Genomic DNA, 17,584 nt, shown 5'->3' with positions numbered 1-17,584 from the left:
ACTGGGGTGCTTGCTGCTACAGTGCTCAATGCTACACATTTCCATTAATGGCATATTCCAAGTAATAGTTAAACAATATGATGATATACAGCTTGTGTTTAATGAGGAACACACAGAAAGGAGTAAAGAGGAGAGAAAGAGCAAGAAATATCTTTTAATATATATTTTATAGGTTCAGATAGATCTAAATGACAGATTGAATTTGAAATGGATGTCTTCACATTTATTGCAGCTTCATAGGCCAGACATTCAGATAATTGACAGTAAATTGAAAAAAAAAAGTTTGGAGATGCTAGTTTAAGTAACCATAGGTGGTGTAAGCAGGTCCTATCTTCCATAATGCTCAGTGTTAGGACACAAAGCAAAACCTTTGTTTCCCTGCTCTCTTTTCCCAGAAGGGACTCAGATTCACTGCCTCTCTCAGTTGGGGGAATATCTCATACTATTACTTTCTCCAATAGTATCATTTTCCCCACAGTATATCTTACAGTAATAAGTGCCTAATGAATTTTGGTTAAATTGTATTGTATTGCATTCCCAGAAAATCCTGATGATCTGTCAGCCTTCCCACAGATTTTCGCACTCTAAGGAAAACTTCATTGTTTTAAGTAATGCTTATATTGTGTCCCCTCAGGTCTTGTTTTGGGTCCACCCAAAGCTTGTGTTTTGAATTCTTCCAAAAAGATTTACTTATCTGCTGATATATATATCTCAAACTGTTCTTTTCTTAGACTACCTACTGCTTACTTGAGAGCAAATGTCTTTATACCCTTTTGCGAACTCTATATCATGTAAATCTATATACTGTTAAGACTTATAGAAAGAACAATCCCTTCTTTTCTGCTCTCTCTCTCTACAAAAAGGCCTAATATATTTCCTTCTAAAACTATTCAGAATTTGAGGTTTGTTTTTTTGTTAAAACAAAACATTACCTAAGATGAAGACACCTATGCCACTGATCAGTTTCTAGGTGAAGACCTTCTGTGATTCCCTACCATGTCAGCGGGAATAGCTATTTCCACTGGATATATAGCCAGAATAGCCTAGATCTTTAAAACTATCAGACTGGGACAGTCAACTTTCTCTTTTTCCAAGGATGAAGAATTTGTTCCCCCTCAGCATGACCATCTTCCCCACACTCAGCTTAGTGCATAGAAGTGAGGTGGAAAGTTTGTAGGGAAAAATAAAAAGTTCACTTTAAAACATGTTTGGTTTAAGATTTCTGTAGGACATTCACTTCAGGAAAATTAAAAGACATTAAGAGATGTGAGACTGGAGGTTGGGAGAGAAGTTAGGGCTGGGCAAATAGTTCTTCAAGTCATTTGCATAGAAATAATAATTGAAACTGTGGGAGCTGATCATATCACCAAGTGAAGGAGTATAGAGAGAGAAGAGAAGGAGTGGATCAAGACCCAACAAGATAGATTGAGAAGGAGCAATCAGGTTTCAGGAGAACCAGGGGAGAGCAGTATCACAAAACCTAGAGAGAAGAGAGTATCAAGGAGAAGAGGTTGATTCATAATGTCAGAGACTTTAGAGAGGTCAAGAAGGATGAGGATTGAGAAAAGATCTTTAGATTTGAGAACTAAGAGATAATTAGCAATTTCAGAGAAAGCAGCTTTTGTTAAATGAAATTTGAATCAAAAGTACAAAGTGTTAAAAGAAGAGACTGGGGTAAAGGAAATGGAAACACCTATTCTAGATGGCCTATGCTGAGTCAGCCATATAAAAAGAGGAGAGTTATAAATTGATAGCTAGCTGGGAATGGATGGATCAAATGCAGGGTTTTTGAAGATGGGGGAGATGTAATCATGTTTGTTGACAAAAGGGAAGCAGCCAGCAGATGGAGCAATTGAAGATTTGAGAGAGAGCATTATAAAGAGTGCAATCTGCTGGAAAAAGAGGGTGCTGTGGAATGGGATCCTTTGTGGTTGTTAAGGGGTTAGCCATGGCAAGAAGAATGTCCGCTTTCTCATATGAAATAAGGATAAGAGAGGAGAAAGTGTCAGAAAACATCTGAATGATGTGAGAATATGAATGAAGGGTAAGAAGGAATTCTACTTAACTTTTTTTTCAGTGAAATATGAAACAAGGATCTCAACTGAGAGGATAGGGTAGGGTAGCTGTTGGAAGTTTGAGGAGGAATAAAAATTTTTTGAAAAGCTGACCAACAGGATACTGAGTCCCTTAGTGAGATGTAAAGGGGTTACTTTGCCACAGTGAGAGCCAGTTGAGATTATTTATGGAATCATTTGTAGTGGACCTATCAACATGGTTTCATGTTTTTTTTTTCTGATTGCTTCATTAGCATGTGAATAGGAACGAAAGCAGTTGATGGGAAGATAAATCCAAAGATAGATTTTACAGAATAGGATTTTTGATAGGATAGAAGGGACAAGATACTCAGAAGAAGACAGTACATAAAAGAAAACTTTTTCCATCATTGGACATCTTTAGCTTCTGTGCCACCTATATTCCTAGACAACTGCTTGGACAACTGAAAAGTTAAGGGAAGTTAAGGGACTTACCCTAGGGTAACAGAACCAGTATATGTTAGAGGTAGGATTCTAAACAACTAGTTACAACTTCTCTCTGCTATGCTGTACTGCATCTACATAAGCATTGTTATATCCAATTTATAAATAAGGAAATGAGACCTAGAGAAATGAGATGACTTGCCCTTGGCCACACTACCAGTAAGTTTCAGAACCAAGATTTGAACCCAGGTGCTCTTGCTTTAAACTGAATATTTCTACTATACCTGTTTTTAGCATCTGCAACAGTTTATGTGCATGATATGATGCCATGCAAATGAATATAATGTTTGATCAGTAATTATAGGTAAAGATACTTAGGAATAATGGGCAATATCAGTTATCATTCCTTATTCACACTGGTGTTTTGGAAAATATAGTCATTTAGGTGTAGAGTAATTTTGTACAAGCAAGTGTGCACATGTGCCTGCACACACACACACACACACGAGGGAAAATATCTTCCTTTCTTTTGAAAATCCATTTAGCTAATTCAAGTTTAATCCAATTTGAGAATAGCCTGCATTGATTCCCAACATTAGGAATTCTAATAAATTCTCACTTATGAGTGAATGAATTTGCAGTGGTGAAGATTCTTCACTATTTTAGTAGTTCCATTATCTTATGTATGTGGATACTTTCTTTATTGATGCATATTTTAACCCCTCCATGCCTTCTCATTCCACACCATTTTTAGTGATTTATTCATCTGAATTGTACATAGAAAATCTATTCAACACACCAGAGATTTTATATACTTTTTAAAAATAAATTCTTGTATTTAAGCATAGCACTTGGGCTGTCCATCTGCTACTCCTTCTTCTCAGCAATTATCCACAAGAAAAATTTTCATCCTAGAAAATCTTCCATCTACCATCCAGCACAATCCAACACAAAGAGAGGCTGCTTCCTCTTTCTTTACCGTCCTCTTTACAGCTCCTTTTCTATTCCTCTTTACCTAATTGTTTGGTACATGATCAAGAAAGGAAAAGTCATTTTAATAATAATTTAAAGAGACTTTTAGTAGTGAAGCAACTGCCCTGCAGAATATTCATGAGATATTCCAATGTGAAATACAAAGTGCTGCTCTGTTTTTTAGTTTATGTATTATTATGAGAATATCTCATAATTATGAGAAATAAAGATTCAATTGTGCTCCACACAATAAATGTGTATTTTTTTGATTTGACAGCAGTGGAGAGCTAAGAACACATAACTTTTCTATGTTCCTTTTATTTCTTAGAGCCAGTTCTTGCTTGTCAAGTAAGCAAAAGTCATGTAATAGGCTATAGATCAGGGATGGGGAACCTGTGGTCTAGAGGCCACATGTAGCCCTCTAGGTTCTCAAGTGCAGCCCTTTGACTGAATCCAAACATCATGGAATCAGTCCCCTTAATGAAAGGATTTGTTCTGTAAAACTTGGAATCAGTCAAAAGGTTGTACCCAAGGACCTAGAAGGCCACATGTGGCCTCAAGGCCACAGGTTCCCTATTCCTGGTGTAGATGATGATGAATTATAAAATTTCAGATATTTGGAAAGGACCCTGGGGTGTGTCTCAGAGTTATTGTGTATCACATAGGAAGAAGAACAATGGATATTTCTATATTATGATAATACAACTTGTTTATAATGACCAAACAATTGCAAATAGGAACTTGCTCCAGGGCTTAATTAGAGAATGCACTAGGCATAGATTTACTTCATATTTGACACAAGTGAGCCAAATGATCATGCCTGCTATTCCTTCTCAGTTAGAATGGCATATGGACATATCTAAAAATTAAAGTTGAAGCAAGAAGTTGCAGACGATCAATGACGAAATATTCTAGGAGTTTTCCCAAGGTACAATTTAAAAGCAACATCTTTCTTTCCACTTGAACAAATAAGAGTTCTCTAAATTTTCTGGCCATATTTTCTTTTATTTTGTTAAAAAAAAACTTTTAAAAAGTAGGCCAAAATCTGCTATCTATCTAAGCCTTTACTGCCTCTTAAAATTGATTCACTTTAAAGAGATTGGGGTTTCTGTTTGCTTGGGAAATCATTCCACATGTGGAGACCACAAATGGGTTCTTTTCTTCATAATTACAATGTGTAGGAAGTTGTAGATATTTCATATTCTCAGGCTATGAAGACTCACAGTTCTGAAGGGTGTAGGATTTTTCTACCAATAGACACTGAAAAAAGGACCTCTGGACATTTTCTAGAAACATGAAAAAAAAAGAAATCCCCACTCCAAGGCTTTATTTTGGAAAATAGCCTTACTTTGGAAATTTATAATTATGTATAAGTGGCACTGCATATGAAATGCAGTGTGCCTAAAGAAGTAGTCTTTCTTACAGAGAATATCAGAAAAAATTCAGACTCCTGTGTCTCAAGGGCTCAAAGTGCTTAAAAAGCCCAACACCCTGAAACAAAACAAAACAATCTATGCCACAGCTATTAGCATGATATTAAAGTCTTTACTTTCCAATTAACTTTGAGCCTAAAGAGTGCTAGCCAAAGGGATTTGAGATCAATTCCTGGCGTTGAGAACTGTAGCTTTGTGTGCATTTAATTTTTCTCTCTCCAAATATGCTGAGCTGGGGGGTTATTCTTTACAGCAGTCACAAATCAAGCAGAGGGTAGACCTAGAGGGCTTCAGTGCTGGACAGTTCCCTATATCTGCTGGCAGTACCATTGCTTTCAGAGATTTTAGGCTGGAAATAAATGGATAATGTCATTTAGTCCTTCACAGTGCTGTATGCAAAAGAACAAAGTTTTGTGAGTGAGGTTTCACTACTTTATTTTCCTGAATCTTTCTAACTTAATGGGCAGAATTAATTAAAATCTTGCCTCTTGTACTTACTTCTTGTGTGAGCTTGGGCATATTGTTTAATCCCATTATGCTTGAGTTTGATCATCTGTAGAATGATAGGATGGGTCTAGATGACCTTTGAGATGCCTTCTAGCTCTAATTCTGAGATCATATGTATGTAATGCTCCATGCCCAGGGATAGCAATGTGATGAACAAAAATAAGAATTTTCTTCAGTGGGATATTTCATTTAGTCTTTAAGCAGACTGACTTTTTCTTTTTCTTCTTCTTAATAAACATTTTTTTTATCTCTTTCTACTTGTTGAAGAGTTTTAAAAAAAAAAGAGAGACCCCTCATAACAAATATGCATAGAGTAGCAAAAAAAAACTTCCCATATTGGCCATGTCCAGAAGTATCTCATTCTGCACTTTAAGAATATCACCTGTCTGTCAAGAGGCAGGTGGCACATTTCATCTTTAGTCCTCTGGACTTACAGTTTCTCATTGACTTGATTAGAATTCTAAAGTCTTTCAAAGCTGTTTCTATTTTTAAGTGACTATCATTGTACAAATTGTTCTCCAAGTTCTGCTTACTTGACTCAGAGAAATTTTACCAGTTTCCTTTGAAACTGTTCATTTTGTCATTTCTTATATCATAATAATATTCCCTCATATTCATATGCCATAATTTTTATCAGGTGGTCATTTGCTTAGTTTCAAGCATGGAACTCTTATTTAAAGAATTTCTGTAAATAGTTTTGTACATATAAGTCCTTTTCCTCTTTTCTTTCGAGGTAAAGGCAACTTGAGCTATAGGCTTGCTTTTCACAAAGCTCTGCTATAAAGCAAACCAGGCTATTTAAGTCAAATGAATTATAACATTTTGATCAGTAAAGTGCTTTGTCTGGCATCAAGGCACTCCATAACCTTACACTTTCCTACTTTTCCAGCTTTGTCTTATCTTACCACCCTTTATGGAATCTACAATTCAGTCAACTTTGTGTTTTTCACTGAATATACTGTTTACCTTCACATTTCTTTTTTGCAACTCCTTATTGTAGCTCTATGCCTGTGATATCCTCCAGTCTCCCAATTATGTGTTCAAAATCACACACAATCATGATATTTTAGAGTATGAAGGAATCTCAGAGGTTGTCTAGTTTAACTATCCAAAAAAGTATCACCATTACAGCACTGTTCTCCTACCTTGTCAATTTCCTACTCATTCTATAATACCCAAATTTAATGGCTATCCTTTGATAAAACCATGCCTAATTAATAATAATATCCAAGAATTATACACCACTTTAAGACTGGGATATAGAGGAGGAAATTGAGCCACAGAGAATGTAAGGCTCTTGTACATGGTCCCACAGCGGGTGGTAGTCTGAAGTAAGACTTGAAGTTTGGTCTTCTAACTCCCTGTCCAGCATACTCCCTATCATGCTATCTCTCCCTCTTTCTTCTCTCTTTCCCTTACTTCTGTTGGTAATAACCTTCTCCTTCAGACCTCACATAGAACTGTTTTCCATCTTTTTAATGTACTTAGCATTGAATGTTGTGAGTTGTCTAAGTTTGTGTGTTATCTCACTAGTAGACTATAAACTCCATGAAGGCAGGGGCTATATCCTATCTAATTTTTCTTTTTAATTTCTCTTAGTATCGATGGTGCTCTTGACCCAGTTGGAAATTAATAGATGCTTACTGGATGGACGGGCAAATAAACATCAAATTGTGTATGTGAAATGTAGATTTGTTTAGTTTTGTTTGTTTTACTACCCAGGTTGGGTCTTTTGTTTCTTCATGATGGAATTGCACTATATGAACTTCTGGATTCCTTCCATCTCTATCAATCAATGAATCTATGTAAATAAGCAAACAAGAAATTCTATATTGTATCTTTCTTCCATTTTCCAAAATGCCATAAATAGTAGAAAAATAGAATACATAGCTATTTTTCTCTGGTTTTATGGGTGGAAAGGGAGGGGACTATATAAATAATATAGAGGTTTTTCAAATTCTGAGACTGCAGGGCTACCATGTCTAATCCAAGCCAATTCAATTCCAGCTAGTCCACCTTTATTACTCATATACTATATGTTCAGTACTCCAAGATATACTAACTGTGAGACAATGGGCCAGTCCCTTAGCATCTCTGAACCTCAGCTTCCTCATTTGAAAATTGAAAATAATAGCAGTAATACTTTCCTCAATAGTTGTGATAGTCATATGAGATAATGCATTTAAAACATTTTGAAAATATTAAAACACCACATAAATGTCTATTATCATTACTGTTATTATTATTAGAATGAGGAATAGTTTCAGCAGGAGTTATGAAAAGAGAAAGAACAAAAGGTATTCAGGAAATGGCAAATAGTTAATTTCATCTGGTGCTTAGTGTATATAAAGGCCCAAAGTAAGAGATATAACAGTCTTTCTCCTATCTCTGCCTTTTTCAAAGATTATATTTCATGTCTAGAGCGCATTCTTTCTTCACCTCCTCTTCTTAGAATCCTTAATTTCCTTTGAAATTCATCTCAATAACTACCTTCTATAGGAAGCTTTTCCTGATCCCATAGCTGCAAGTGGCTTTCCCCTCAAAATGACCTTGCATTTTTTTAAATGTATGAATATATGAACCTGTTGCCTTCCTGGACAGCATTTAAAGATCCTTGAGGGTAGATTATTTCATTCTTGGCTTTTTATTCCAGTGTTTAGCACAATATCTGGCACAAGGTAGGGTTGTCATAAAATTTTATTAATTCTTTGCTATCATAAGTGTAGTATAGGATATCAGACTAGGCACTTTTATTTTAATTCAGTAGGCAATGGGGATCATTGAAGGTTTGGGGGACAAAACAAGAAAGAGATTGACCAAGAGGTTGACTCTGGAGCAAGAAAGCCTTACACCAAGTAAATGTTCTAGTGTGCACAGTACTGAGTAATGGGAAATAGTTGCTCACAGACCCTGTTTCTTAGTGACTGAGGATAAATTAATGAAACTGTAAAACAGAGATGGCCTCCCACGGTGACCCAGGCAATTGATTTCCATTGGCTTAGTTTGAGACAAGGAAGAGGAGCCATATCAGTGAGTCTTTAATGGCATCCCAAACCCAGAAATACTATAAGAATCCTTACAGCTCTGTAGCCAGTAAGACAGTTGAACACACCCCCAAAATGCCTTCAGATCTCCACACTGGCCAAATAGACCAACCTGAAAAAGGTAATGAATAACAGATGCTTTGCCCACTCCATCCACCTCTGCACAGGAGAAATAATTTTCTGATCTTCTCTTCAGTTTATCTGGGAGTTTTGCTTCCTCACTGAAGTCTGCAGAAGGTTGTAGCCCTTTTATATTTGTATATAGGGATGAGAATGATTATATTGCCTGTTTATTTTCTTATGTGAATTTCTTTGCTAAAATTCTATTTTAATTAAACAAAATGTATTTGGTTTGTAGCTCCATCATGGTCTGCAAATAGAAATCACACTGGAATGAAGGCTTAAATCCTGTTGCATAATTAGGAATACTCGAGTTATTTAGCTATTTGGAACCTCACTGAGGTAAAATACATATATACATAAATACATATATATGGGTGTGTGTTTAAAATCTTTTTCTACCACCCAAATCTGAACTGGGAAGAAACCTAGGGAGGATGACTGAAAATGCACAGTTTAGATCATCAATTGGATGTTTAAATAGAAACATAATCTAAATCTAAATATCAAAATCAAGCATTAAAGTGACCCAGATAGGAACCCAGGCAAAAGTGAAGAAAACTTAACATTACTTGATGTGAAATTGCTCACTATGGTTGAAGATAGCAATTTCAATCAGTGGGGGACGTGTGTTCTACTAGCTTTTGGTGGTTGAAATTAAAACAAAAAAAAAAAACACCAGAAGAGTCTTCTCTTGAACATTTCAATAAAGGGAATATCATTCAACCTTTTTTTTTTTTTGCATTTCCAAATGGGCCCTGGTTTAATGCAATCTCATCTTATTTTAGCCATGATTGCTTGTGTTCACACTGCAGCTCATGGAATGAACTATTTTCATTCCATGACTTCACCTATAAGGGTAAAACTTTCCCCCACAAAAGTTGGACTTGTGAGTCTAAAGAGTAATGTCTTCCTAGATTCTTACTCTGTAAATTGTTTGCTCCTTGCTGCCTTGGCTTGTCTAACTAACTTACAACCTGTATGATACCTGTGCTCTTTATATTGTTGATCATTTGGAATAATTTATCATGGAGGCAAGGAACCTGAATCTTTCTTGGACTTCACTGAAAAGGCATAAAAGTGGAAGGGTCACACACTCAGCATTTACTACCATAGCCTTCTAATTTAGGGTTAGATTGTAAGCTATAGTGCCTTTAAATTGCTATAAAATCTAAACTTTTTTTATGGCTCAAACAAACTCAATCATCAGATGATGGGAACATTTAAAAGGGAACTCTTCCTTACAAATATCCCTCCTCCATAGGTTGACAATTAATACCAGGGCGTGATTGTATCTTTCATGCTTTATGCCCTACTATTCCATATACATATATATTTTTTTTTAATAGATTTTGGTCCAAATCTCATACATGGGAAATTTTTATTAGGATATATTCTGTCTCAAGGAGGAAAGTAGGAGACCTGTTTGAATTTGTTTTTAATCCTCAACTAAGAAAATTTCTAGGTGTTTTTATTTTATTCATTTACTTAGCAGAGTGAATTGCATTGTACATAATTGCCTTGTATATATTTGTTGAGTAATTATTTTTCAAAAATAAATACCACAGCAAACACTTATATTTAGCTAAGATATTGTCTTTGCTCACATGGAGCTTTCAGCCTAATGAAAATTTATATTGATGGAATTATAAGGTCCATGTCTGGTTTTATAATTTTATCAGGGTCAAAGCAACATGATTTTGAGCTGGAAAAGACTTTAGAGTTCATCTAGTTTAACTTTGAAGATTTTTACAGAAAAAAACAGACATAGAGAGGAGAACTGGCATTTCCATAGTCAATCAGATTGCACCTATTTTATACAAATCCATTTCCATTAAACCACAATGCATTTTCCCTAGTCATCATTGATGGTATTGTTGTTGTTTATCTTTCTGAAATATAAAGTTTGAATGCACTTTGGTTTGTGAACAATAATTCTTCAAGAAATTTTTATTGGTTTTTATATTTCTGAAATATTTTTGCTGCAAGCCACTACAAGGAAACTGGAAAAGGGAAAAACACTTAGAGTGCTCACTGGAATTCAGTTTGGGTTAAACCCAATCTCTCTAAACTCAAGCCTTGGCTCCTTGACTAGTTAATTTTTATATTCTTGTCTTGAGAGCCAGCTTTGTCCAACTCTTTTATCTTACTTTTTTACCCAGACTCGGTGTAAGGAACAAAATCCAAGTAATACCTATGGGGAGAGAATTGTGCTTTTATTGTTCTTCCTTTCCTTAGGCTAATTTAATTTGTTTAACTAAGAGCTTCCGCCTAGGTTGGGGTATTACCACTTAAAATATTATTTGTGGATTCTGGCTCCCTATCACAAAACTTAAGTTTTGTAAAACTGATAACTTCCATTGAAATGCAAATGAAATTCATTACTAATCATGAATAATATTTCTATGATGATTTATATTAAGCACTTACTAAGCCATATACTGTTGCTAGGCAAGGCGAATTTATGAAGCACTTACCAAGAGCCAGGCATTGTGCTAAGTGCTAGGGATAAAAAAAAAAAAAAATTAGTTAAAAAAAGATAGTCCCTGCCCTGAAGGAGCTTTGCAGTGGGGGAAGACATACAAAAGGGAACTGAAAAATGGTGCAAGAGAAAAAGAAACTGGGCACGGTGTCAAAGACTAGAAATTCAAACGCACAGCTAGCTAGGAGAAGAATGACAAGTGGTCAACCTGAGCTTCTCTCCAGAATAGAGACCCTTGTCAATGTTTGCTGAAGGAAGTTCCTGGGTGAGAATGAAACATAAGTATGGCACTGAAGTACAGAAAGCCAAAAGTACATGCTAAGTTTGGAGGATATAAAGAAAGGCAAAGCCAGTCTCCTCCTTGGAGGAGCTGACATTCTAATGAAGAGGCAGCGGATGAACATGTGTGGTGACGGTATATGCAGAGGGGGAAGAATTCAGGAAGGTGATGCCATGACATGCAAGTGAACTGGATGGAAGTGAGGGAGGGCTGTGCAAAGACATCAGCCTCACTCTCTCCTCCAGAGCCATCTAACCCACTACAGAAAGATGAATCGAAGATTCTTGAAGGATACCAAGAGACAGTACTGAGTGGTTTGGGGCTCAGAAAGACCTCTCCAAGGGGCAGCTAGGTGGTGCAGTGAATAGAACACTGGCTCTGGAATCAGGAGAACCTGAGTTCAAATCTGACCTCAGACACTTAACACAAAACTATCTGTGTGACCTTGGGCAAGTCACTTAACCCCGATTGCCCTACCTTCCCCCCTCCAAAAAGCAAAAAGCAAAATAAAAAAAAAGACCTCTCCATTTTATAGATGAGGAAACTAATGCTCAGAAAGTTTTAAGTTACTTGCCCACATGGCTAGGAAGTGATAGACTTGGCCCTCTAATTTAGGGTTACGAATTCTAAAAACTATGGGTTTTTTTCCCCTTTTATACACCATGTTGCTTCTGAGGCCATACTATATTCATTAACTTGAAAATGGGTAATTATTTTTCCTTTACCTCAAATATTGACTAACACGTGTATTATATAGTCAATTTTGGAAAATCTCATTAATGTGGACTATTAGAAGTTTACTTTAGTAGCTTGGGGTGTGAGTAGTGGTAGTGTTGTCATGTACACAGTCATGTACCGTACAAGAGAGGCAGGGATAGTGGCAAAGGAGAAATCCTGATAAAGTGCTCAAAGGAAAATTTGAGAAAGGAAAGAATACTTTTGTTGGAGGAAGCCTAACTCTAAATAGAACAGAAGCCACCTGAGATGAACCCTGAAAGAAGAGTTCTGTGAAGTTTAAACAAATGGGGAATGCATTCCAGGCATGGATGCTGGCTTACACAAATAGAGGTAGGGAGAAAAAGATAGGAGAATGTAGTTAAGAAATAATAGTTCCCTTTGGCAGAAAAACAACACATGAAGAAGCTTTATGTGGAATGGGGAGGCTACTAAAGTAGACTAGGGAGGAAAGATTGGTTAGAACAAAATTGTGGAAGAACTTATATATCAACTTAAGAGGCAGTAGCGATTCACTGAAGGATGCTGAGCAAAGAAAAGGCACAGGGAAATCTGAGACTTAGGAAATCTGTTCTAGAAGTTGTGCCACAAAAAGCCCTTCTCTTAACTCTACACCTTTTCTAGATATATCCTGCATATATCCTTTTCTTTCATAGTCAACTCCTAAAAAACACTTCCTATAATCTATGCCTTTGCATTCTTTTCTTTCATCTTTCAACCCTTTGAAATCTGGCTCCTGTTCTCACCGCTCAACTGGCACTACTAACTCAAAATTCAACTGTGATTTCATTCATGATCAATCTAATAACCCTTTTTTCAGTGCTCATCTTTCTTGACTTCTCTGTACCTTTGATCTTGTTGACTACTGCCTCCTTCTGGTTTCCTCCCTAGGTTTTCATGACACTGCTCAGTCATATTCTCCCTTTACTTACTAGACTAAATCTCATTAGTTTCCATTGTAGAATCATTATAAATACTACATTCCCTATGTAATATTATATCCTTAGGCTCTGTCCTGGACCATTTCCTCTTTATACTCTATGATCTCTTTTCTGATGACCTCAGAGGATTCCATAAATTCAGCTTTCATGTTTGTGAACATAGTGCTCAACTTTACCCTATCTATCACTCCTTAGCTCCAGTCTTGCGTCTCCAGCTGCCATAGGCTATGTGCCATATGCATTTGTAATGGGAATGTAAATTTAAAGATCTTCCCTGCCCCTAGGCTAAAGTGCACCTGGAGCCTGGGGTAGGAGGCTTGTTTTTCAGTAGATACTTCTTGACTGGCCAGTGAGTCAATAAGGTTGTTACATTCTCTGAGCCAGGAGAAGGCTATACAAGCCCTGATGTGTGTAGCTTTGTTTTGGGGCTCACTTTGAGAAGTGTTCTGTGATTTGATATGGATTATGGGAAGCCGTTGTCCAGAGGCCTCTCCCCTCCCCCCCTTTGAAAAACCCAAATGTTGAAACCCAGATGTTGATTGGGTATGGATGTGATGGTTGGGCAGTTTGGAAATCTGTCTACTTGATCTGTTTCTGTCTTGATAATTCTGTCTGTATATTCTGAAGTTCAGGGTGCTGACCTCTTTCCCCTGAACTAGGTAAACGATATATGTTTGACTGATTAAAGTAAGCTTGTTAACCCATTTTGAGTTGCTTTCCTTTATCAAAGCAGATCCAAGAACCTGTATTGGCAGACACGCTGGGGACGCTGGGGTGCTTGCCGCTACAGCATTTCAAAGTCAACATGTGAAAAGTGGAGCTCAGTTTCCCTCCCAACAACCTACCTCTTTTGATTTCCATATTTCTGTTAAGGGTATTACCATCTTTAATAGTCAGCCATGTTAAGATATATCCTTGATTCTTTTCTTTTATTTACTGCTCACATTCAATTGATTGCCAAATTTTGTTGATTGTACCTCTTGTCTTGCAATCATCTTCTTTCCTCTACTTATGTCCCAAAAACCCTAATTTAGGACTTCATCACCTCTTACCATTTTTTTTGGTAGTTGCCTCCCCATTGGCTTTCCTAAAATTCAGGTCTGACCATGTCTTTCCCCTGGCCAAGAAATGTTAGTGGTTCCTTATAGTCTCTAGGATAGGATATCAATTACTTAGCTTAGGACTAATCCCTCCCTTAATTGACATCCTATCTAGAACAACTTCTCCTTTTTCCTTCTTATTTCCCTATTGAGTAATCTATAATTCTGTGTCCCACTGTGTCCAACTGTGTGTGTGCATTCTTCCTTCCTCTGAATAGTTCAGGTGAAAGTGAAGTTCAATTGTCATCTGCTAATATTACCCCACCCTTGCTTGTCTGTTTGCACACTTTTGTTATTTGATGTACTTTTTTCTATATTTCCTTTCCCTTCCCCTCACCTGCAGTGTATTTCTCTTTCCCTATCTATTTTTAAGGTCATCTAGATATAATGGAATCATTCTCAGGTCTTGTCTAATTAGACTTTGTCTATGATGCTGGGTGATGAGAAGGTTCAGTTAGGGCACACCTGTATCATCTGGAGAACCTCACAATCTAGTGGAGGAGACAACATGCAAATAAATATGTAAATATAAACTACATATAGGATAAAGAAGAAATAGTCAGTGGAGAGAAGGAATTAGATTTAAGGTGAATAGGGAAAGGCTTCTTGAAGATCAAATTTTACCTGACCGCTGAAGGAAGCTAGAGAAGCCAAAAGGTGGAGATAAAAAGGGAGAACTTTCCTGGCACAGGGGATAGCTAGAGAAAATTCCTTTTCTTTTAGAGAGGAGTATCTTGTTCAAGGATCAGAAAGGAAGCCAGTCTGGGATGGGCAGTGTGTCATATAGAAGAAGGCTGGAAAGGTAGGTGATGGCTAGAGCTATGAATGCCAGAGGATTTAATGTTTGATCTCTAGGAGCCACTGGAGTTTACTGAATGGGAGAGGGGTCTCATGGTTAGACCTGTGTTTTAGGGAAATCAGTTTGGTGACTGGACAGATGATGAACTGGAATGGTAGCAAGTTTATGGCCTTATTTAAAGTAGACAATCTTTTAGAATTGAAAGATATAGACTGAAATATAATGATCAGTTATCAGGGAGATGAAATCAGATATGCTAATGAAATCACTAAGCCTTTTGGCAATTTACCAAAAATTATAAATTATGTGCCATTTAAAGCATGTTTAATGCATCTATTCTTACTTCAGTTCCTTCATGATCTAAAAAGGATAACAGATAACTGAGAACAACTATAATCCTAAAAATGTTCCTGAATAGATTTGTTTTAGGAATTGTTTGGTATCCAACACTTGGATGGATGTAGCCCTAACATGGTGTCATTTTTTTTTTTTTAAAGAATAGGCTTCATGCATAAAACAATTTATATTATTACTTGATTTTAAAACAGCAGGATGAAATTACAAAGTTTTTTTATATTTCAGGCACTTCTATAAATAAATAATAAATTTGAATAAACAGCATGATAATGAGAAGTGATAAAATGCACTTAATTATTTTCTATGTCAGCATGCAGAGAATTAAGCTCTAGGGGCCTGTTTCCCACCTTGCCTCACAATTGTGGAGGTTCACTGTGACTACACAGTGAACTGTTGAAGCACGTAAGAAATGTCCCTTGAGAGATTGTCTTTCCTGAAATTTCCAGTTGCTTTCAGAAAAATGTTGTGTATATTTTGATATATTCAGAATGGTACCAGTATTGATCTGAGTCTAGTCATCAACATTTTGGAGCTTTGTTTTCTATTGCTTCAAGCCAGAAACTTAAATGTGCAAACAACTAATAAAATGAGGTAAACTAAATTGTATGGTTTTTATATCTAATATGGCATAAGTATTGAACAAAAATGATATAAGAAAAGATCTTTAAATAGCTCCTCCACTGTAAAAAACGCAGAAAAATCGATGTTCACTCCACTGAACAGTAATGAACAAAAATACAAGAAAGCCCTTGTGATTTTAGACCTATTTGTATAGGCAGAATCTCTTAAAGTTCTCGATGACTAAAAGAAGAATTAAAGTATGTTAGAGAGAAGTATATAGACATTGTACCAAGGAAGGATAAATTTCAGGGTGAAGTTACTAGGTATGAGTGACTATCTCCTAAAGGTTGCCTAAGATTTAGAGAAACATGACTGAAAGCCATGTTATAGGCAGATTGTGTTATATTTGACTGTTTCTATCAAATTGACATGTTTGCAGACATTTCATATGACATAATTTATATAAAGTCTAATCTAAATAAAAATGGAGATACTATACAGAGCTGCTATATATTAATAGTACTGACCTACTGTATGTTAAAAAATTCACATGCACACAATGTACCAACTCGAAGAATTCTACTATGAGATTGTATGCTTTGTCTCTACCCAATCAAAATAACTAGTTAGCTCAGCAAACAGAGAATTCACATCACTTGTTTAACATAATTTGTGTAGCCCAAAATAATGGGTTGATATCTTTTTTTTTCCTTTCCCATTTGTTAGTTATGGTCTTCTTTTTTCTTGATGTCATGTAAAGTTAAAACATTTTTCTTTGTATTCACAGCATTGTTCTCTAGGGCTCTTAGCCTGTGTTATTTTTTTGTTGTTCAGCCCTTTTAGAGGATGCTTGACCTTTTGAATGATTCTGTATACTCTGCACAGAGGACAGGTGAAACCTCATCAGAAGGAATCCAAAAGTCAACTAAGTGGAAGAATTAGTTTCTCTCCAGAACAATATACAGTAGCCTCTTAGATGCCATTTCCCACAATCACCTTGTCACTATGAATAAAGAAGAGCTTGGCGATAAGCCTCTATTCCTAATACCCAATAATATTTCTGCCAGCCTCTGCAGAATAAAAGGAATTAGGTTGTAAGTAAATTCTCTTGATTGGGGAGTAGCCTATCTGTAAAAATGTCAGTGGATTGGATTCTTGCTACACCACAGGTGCTATTCAGGTATTACTCAGGAATGGAAATGATCAACTCCATAATGCCTAGGGGTTCCTTGTATAAAGGAGATCTCCATTTGATCAATTATCAGTGATGGACTAAACAGTATCACCTAAAAGCTTTTACTTTATTTGAGAGTAACTTCATTTCTGACCTACTTACCCCTGGTAGTACTTTATAGTTCACTTCTCCTAAGAGACTTTAGACAATCTTCCAGCCCCCCAACTGCTATAGGTCTGTTTATAACACATTCCTCAGGAAGGAGAGGGCAAAAGGGATTTATACTGCAAGCTTTATTAATATCACAGAAGACTGAGGAATTAATGTTGCTAATACCTGCTGCAGTGGTAGATATAACCAGATTAAGAACAAAAGCAAAAGACCATTTGATGTAGCTTGATGCAAGACAGAAGAATGTCTCAGGCAGCAGAACTATGTATCTTTGTGTGGCCAAGTGCTGAGAGAAGCAGTAAGGAAAATAAGGGTGAGAATAATAAATCAATTGAACAAGTGCTTACTTTATTTCAGACATGGTCTTAAGCATGAGGGATACAAAAACAAAAACAGAAACATTCCCAATCCTCAAGGAGCATGTGTTCTAA

This window comes from Petaurus breviceps, unplaced genomic scaffold, assembly GCF_028583685.1.
Source record: "Petaurus breviceps papuanus isolate PSGF00001 unplaced genomic scaffold, PetGlider_PUasm1.0 187, whole genome shotgun sequence".
Taxonomy (NCBI): Eukaryota; Metazoa; Chordata; class Mammalia; order Diprotodontia; family Petauridae; genus Petaurus; species Petaurus breviceps.
Note: the sequence above shows the minus strand (reverse complement) of the source record.